The sequence below is a fragment of the Fukomys damarensis genome, unplaced genomic scaffold (assembly GCF_012274545.1).
Source record: "Fukomys damarensis isolate Sample0158 unplaced genomic scaffold, DMR_v1.0_HiC HiC_scaffold_12, whole genome shotgun sequence".
In the NCBI taxonomy this organism is placed as follows: Eukaryota; Metazoa; Chordata; class Mammalia; order Rodentia; family Bathyergidae; genus Fukomys; species Fukomys damarensis.
In genome coordinates this window covers 52,451,229-52,457,524 of record NW_022900924.1, presented here as the reverse complement: position 1 = coordinate 52,457,524, position 6,296 = coordinate 52,451,229, and the positions used below count along the sequence as shown (strand labels likewise).

The window sequence follows — 6,296 nt, the reverse complement described above, 5'->3', positions numbered from 1 at the left end:
CCATCTTCTGTTCATTAGAGATACCTCACTAAGTCCAGCCCTGCACAAGGGAGCAGGTTATCCAAGGGCAGGAATACCAGATGGCAAAAATCACTGGGAGCCATTTCAGATGCGGCCTGCTGCACCGTGCTTTAGCCAGTGGAAGACTAGCAAATATAGTGCTCACTGGGGTTTACCCTTCCTTTCTGTGCTGGAATCTCCCTAAGATCCACTCTGTGTACAAGTTTAAGCAAGCCTTCTGGATGATGAAATGGAAAAGAATGGAGGTGCCCTCATTGATGAACAAACAGCCAATCCCCAGCCAATGTTCTATCAAACACTAGGAATAGATCATTCTAGACCCACCACATAGAAGCATGTGGGAGTCCAGAAGAGATCTGGTGAGCCAGTCTGGACCCAAATAATCCCCACAAAAAAGTACAGAATAGCAAGCAACATAAAACAATCATTGCTTGGAACTACTGCATTTTGGATTGTTTCTTACATAGCAAAAGCTAACTGATTCATCCACCAAGCCTCTCATGTTAGACAAAGTAACTGAGGACTCAAGAGGCCGTGAGACTTGCTCAACATCCCAGAGAACCAGGCATGAAGGAAAAGATCTTTTCACATCAGAACAATGCAAATGGTTTAAATCTAAGCTCTGCCATTTGCTGGCTGGAAAACTGTGGCAAATCTTCATACTTTCAGAGATTCAGTTTCTTTGTGGGGGAAAAAAAAACCCAGAAGTTTCTCTAGAACATCTCTTAGCACTTACAGCTATGACTGGTTCAGTTGGCTATAGAGCTAGTGTCAGAATATTTTTGTTGCCATTGTGACTTGTGAATAGCCAGATATTCCAACATATTACACTGCCTACATTTATCTACTGCTAGTATACCTAGGCACACTGCCCCTTCCAAATACTTTGATAAATTGAGTCACTGCAAATCAGATAGTTTTTTGTTGCTTGATTGAACCAAGCAACTAATTCCACCATGGTTATAAATAACCAGCTAGTAATTGGTCAATTAGTCATATTAAAGCAATTAGAGTGATGAAGTGGATGGAGCAGCTTCCAAATGCGGCACAACTAACTCTGGAGACTTCTTTGAAGAGGGAGGACGCCTCTTCAGCATGGTTGCTGGAATAATTCAGACTCTCATCATTCGCTCCGGTGTCGATCAAAGCTCAGCTCCACTAACACCTCACTGAGAAATCTTGGGCTAGCTACTGAGCCTTACTTCGTAAATAGGAATTATTAATTCCTGCTTCACATGGTTGCCGTGTGCATTAAATATGATAACGTATGTGAAGAGCTGGCATGTTGCAGACGCACAATAAATATTAGTCCCCCTCTTCACAGCAATTCCAAATACCCTCCATGTCCACAGATTGTCTTTATCCCAACTTTAAACGCTCCAACCCATCCTTTGGGGCACTGTGAAGTGTCTCTATACAACATAAACCTCATCGTGTCACACCTAGGCTTAAACTCCTTTGATGCCTCTAACTGCACAAAATGATACTCCTAACCTCTTCTCCCGCTACACTTCCATGTGCCTTCAAATCGGTCACCTCCCTGGATTATTGTTCATTTCTGTCATTTGCTGAACTGTCATTTGCTGCCAGTCTCTGCACCTCCCTCATTCTGTCCTCTTTGAATTGCCCAAACTCTAATACCTGTGCGGAATCCTACTCCACATCAAGTTCCAGCTGAAATGCTACCCAAAAGCTTTTGCTACTTAGTCTCTCCTGCATTCTTAAGGACCTGCCATATCTACAAGTTGGCACCTCAAGTCATGAGGCAATAAGGTATATTCCCAGTGGCTGGCAATGTGCTGGGTGCACCAGAGACACTCAACAAGTATTAATGAATGGACACACCAAACTATTTATGACTGGAAGTTCATAAATTGCATGGAAGGATCAAACATCAGCTTTTCAGCTTTTCTGAGAATGAACAAATTCCTTTGAAGCCTTTCTTTTGAAACTGGCTGGAAATCTTACTAAATGTCTTACCTCTGTGGGTGACCCAGGCTGGAACAACTACGCGTTCAAAAAGGTATTTTAGATACTGCCAGGATGACAGACCCATAACAGAGAAATAGTCACAGTCCTTCCCTAATCTTTTGATACTGCACCATCAAGGGCAGCTGTTTCACAAAGATGCCATTGTAACCACCGTTGGAAGCAAAATGGAAACCCGAACGGACCCTGAGCCAACCCCAAATAGCTTTTCTTGTGTATTTAAAGGAGTGGAAGTTGTTATTTGTGGATCACCTCGATATGGCTTTTTAAATTTGCTATTCTATTCTTCAGCTGCCCTTTGAAAAGGATATAGCAGTTTTGCACCAATTTATCACCTAAAAATGTATTTTCATCATTGAAAATATTTACTGGAAAAATAAGCCTGTAGGAAGGCTTTTGAACATAAAAGAGGAGGGCAGAAAGGCCAGTCATTACCCTGCCAAAAAATGTGGCCCCCCACGAGGCATCAGTAAATCCCTTCATGTTTACGCTCATCTGAACCAATAACCACTGAGCTTCTCTTGATGCAAGAGGACGCTAACAGGCCAGGATGTGGGTCGATTTTGTGCTCCACACAACATAGCCTGTTCTTTACGCTCTGACAGTCCAACCTATTTCTGGGAGCAGTGGACCTCTCATAATCTGGATATAAGAACATTCTGGCTCTTTTTAATGGTGAGATCCACACATTCTTGCATTTTCATTTTTTATAAAATATCTTTTTTCTTCATGATTGGCAATTAAAATAATTCAGCTTTAATTGGCTCATTTCAGTGAGCAGCTAAAGGCTACAATGACAGTGAAGAACAGTCTGGGATACAATGACTGATTCATGGATAATGAATGAGGCAGCTGAGGTACCGCATGCAACCCATGAAGACGGGGCTCTGGTCAGCGCTCCTCCAGCCTTTAAGCACCGAGGCAGCATCCAGCTTATGAAGCCAGATGCGTTTTTCATCTCCACCATATCCTTTGAGCGTTCCCCATGTGCCAGGCCTGGGCAGTATACCGGAGACCGTTTGCAAGGTAAACATAAATCAACTGTAAGAACATAAAAGGGAACTGTTTGGATTTAGGAATTCAAAGAAAACACAGTAGGAGAAGGAAGGACATATGTATCTGCCCAGAGCCATCCAGACACTTTCCATAGGGTGGTCCTGTAGTAACGTGAAAGTAACTTGGGCCTGAAGGAGCAAACCGGAAGTGGAGCTATGCAAAGATTATGGAAAGCCACACTAAGATTAGATTTAGCCCTCTAAACCAAGCAGTTTTTGTACCTCTTGCAGCCAGGAGCACTTTGTTCAGTGGAAATGCTTTCCAGAAGCAGAAATTAAACAGGTCTATAAAGTCCAACTGCCCCAGTTGAGGCTGACACGTGCTGGTGAATAACGCTGGAACCACGTTTGTTTGTTGTTCGCATAACACCAGAGTAAAACCACTGAGTCAGGCCCGGAGATTTGGCTCAGTGGTTTCGCCGCCTGCCTCAAAAACACAAGGGCCCGAGTTCAATCCCCACTACCAAAACAACAAAACAAAAACAACAAAAATTGCTCTACCAGGTGGGAAGCTGTGAAGGGCGATATTCACAGGATGTGCACCTCCGCCATGCCTGGCTGTGACTTCCTGTCCCCCACCCCCTTTCAGCTGCCAGTTTATGAGCGGCCCATGTGGCCCACCTGCTACCAACACCCTTATTTTCCTTATTTTGTCTTTTCTCTGCTTTGGGGAGGGGGGTGTTGTTTCTTTCCCTGTATTCATTGTATGTGCTTTTTCCTATTCTGACCTCATAAAATCTTAACTCCATCTTCCTGCTTTGGCTCAGGATGTGACCATCTTTTCCCACTTTCCTCCAGTTCAATTCCTAAAAAAGAAAAGAAAAATGAAGATTTGTTTTAAACACCATCTCAGCAGCCACTTGCAAATGGAGGAGGGAAGTCATGCGATGCTAGAGCCACCTGAACTGATACTCTGGTGGGAGCTGTAGTGGACCATGTCCCCCTAGAATGGACTGTGGACAAGACGACACCATAATCCACCTGCCTGGTGTGCTGTGGGTGTGAATGTGTGTTCACTGGAGGCTGAAAGGGTGGGGCCACAGTGCAGATCAGAAGTGCAATACTGTTATTTTAAAAATTAGTATTAGGCTGGGAATTTAGCTCAGAGGTGCTGCCACCTGCCTCACAAGCACAAGGTCTGGAGTTCAAAAATCCCGGTACCAAAATATAAAAATAAAAGTTAGTATTCACCAGTGATGTAGGTCAGTGGAGCTTATGCCTGCCTGGTAAGTGCAATGTCCTGAGTTCAATTCATGGTACCGGAAAACAAACTAACATTTTAAAAGTTAGTATTAAATGAGTTGCAGGAATATGACACATAACAAATACAGAGCCAGAGCTTCTTGAAGAGTCCCTTTCCCTTTATTCATCTCCCAACATATCAGGTAAAAAGAATCATGAATGCAGTTAGCTCCACACATCACATCTATGCTGGCTGTACCAGGTTCTTTAGACAGCTGCACATCTGGAAGACAAACCCCTGCTTTGCCCCATCCTCAGGTACAAAGATAAGGCTTATTCTCTTTCCCTGATACTTATTCCTACGTGGCCTAGGTGTAACCCTGTGTGGAACTGGGGGGCTCCACTGTCACTTCAGTCCAAGGCAAAGCTGCTTCCTCTGGGCCTTTTCTCCCTCACTTGCTCCCCGCAGGGAGCCGCTGTCAGGAGACTTTCATCCTCTACTTGCTGCAGAGAACCCACAGCCCCAGTGACAGCTGTTGTGATTTCCAGGAGGCACAACTGAGCACTCCCTGCCCTCCTCCCACCTCCCATGGGCATCCAAATGCATATGTTCTTGTTTGGAAGCTGAAGGTGTAAATAGCTTTGGAAGTGACTCAGAGATCTGTGGATTCCTAGACTGACAGAATCGGTTAAGTCAATACTGCTTTTATCATTCAGGAAAATGGAGTCACAGAAAGGTGATGAGGTCGCTTGCTCGAGGTTATATAACGAGCCCTTCATAATCCACTCTTAGAGGAGAAGAAAATAGGAGCAAAGGGGTCATTGCTGTTCTACCCCAGAGGTGTGGAACTGGTTTACGCTTTTACGCATTTTCAGTGTTAAGTACTCCTCTCACCCCCACATGTTGCTGGTTATTAGGGCACTGCTTTGAGGCATTGCTATTATAGGCAAGGACCCAGCCATATCCTAACTCTGTACACCCTCTCCTTGGCCCACTAGGCTCTAAGGAAGCCAAGCACAATAAATAATTGGAGATTGTGAGATACATTACCATTTCATGAAGATGGCCCAGGCACCCCGCCCCAAAGTAGAGCTTTTTGGTGACAAAGTAAATGAGGCTTCCTGACTCTTGGGATCTCCCTCCTTCCTGACCAACTCCAAGAGGAGTTGTGGCTAGGGTTATACAGTGTGCCTTGGAATATTTGTTCACCTATATAAATATTACAGAAAAAGTGGAAAACAAAAGAAATGGATGTGGCTTAATCTACCTTGAAATGATACAGGAAGCACAAGCAAGGAGCATAAAGATTCACATCCTTTAGGAAATGTAGAGGATGTTAGCATTAGCTACCTGGTGCTATGTAACAAATCACTCTACACCTTAGTGGCTGGCTGGGAGAACCATTTATCAGTTCTTGGAGCATCTGTGGCTTAGGAATTCAGACAGCATAGTGAAGATGTTTCTTCTGTGTTCCTTTTATCTGGACTCTCACCTGGAAGACTCAAAGGCTGAGGACTGGGTCCAACTATGGAACCACTCACATGTCTGGTGGTCAGCTGTTGGCCAGGCCTTGTGACTTTCTCAAAATGCAGCAAACATCTTGAGAGAAAGCCAAGTGGAAGATATATTAGAGTTTCTTAAAAAATAAAAATTAAAGTTCATGACCAGCCTCTGAAGTGAGGTAGCATGACTTCTACATCCTGTTAGCTCAGGCAGTGACCAAGTCCAGCCAGGTTCAGAGGAGACAACAGCGGCCCTGCCCCACGATGGAAGCGTATCAACATCGCACTGTAAGAAGAGCATGGCAGATGAGGCATCGTGAGAACACACAGTCACACAGCCAGCCCATGTTGCGAGCCCTGACCGTTTAGATCAGAGGCTTTTACCCTAGTGAATGAGAGCTAGGAAGAACAGTGGGCTGGAAGAAGGTGTGTGAAGGACGGCCTATAGCTTTGTTTTCTCACAGAACCGCCAGCTGTTCGTTTAGAGATTTCTTTCCTTTTTTTTTTTTTTTTTTGTTGATGTTTTTTCCCTTGGCCCACACCAAC

General features: G+C 44.3%; 1 long non-coding RNA gene across 1 annotated transcript in view; it reads right to left on the bottom strand.

Moving 5' to 3' along the window:
- Positions 1-2,804: 2,804 nt before the first annotated feature.
- LOC117285728 overlaps positions 2,805-6,296 on the bottom strand; it is an 11,349-nt gene continuing 7,857 nt past the window's right edge. The window contains exons 2-3 of the long non-coding RNA XR_004516851.1: positions 3,794-3,871; positions 2,805-3,051 (exon numbers count right to left, since the gene is read on the bottom strand). This is a non-coding gene — a long non-coding RNA (uncharacterized LOC117285728). The remainder of the gene's footprint in view (positions 3,052-3,793; positions 3,872-6,296) is intronic.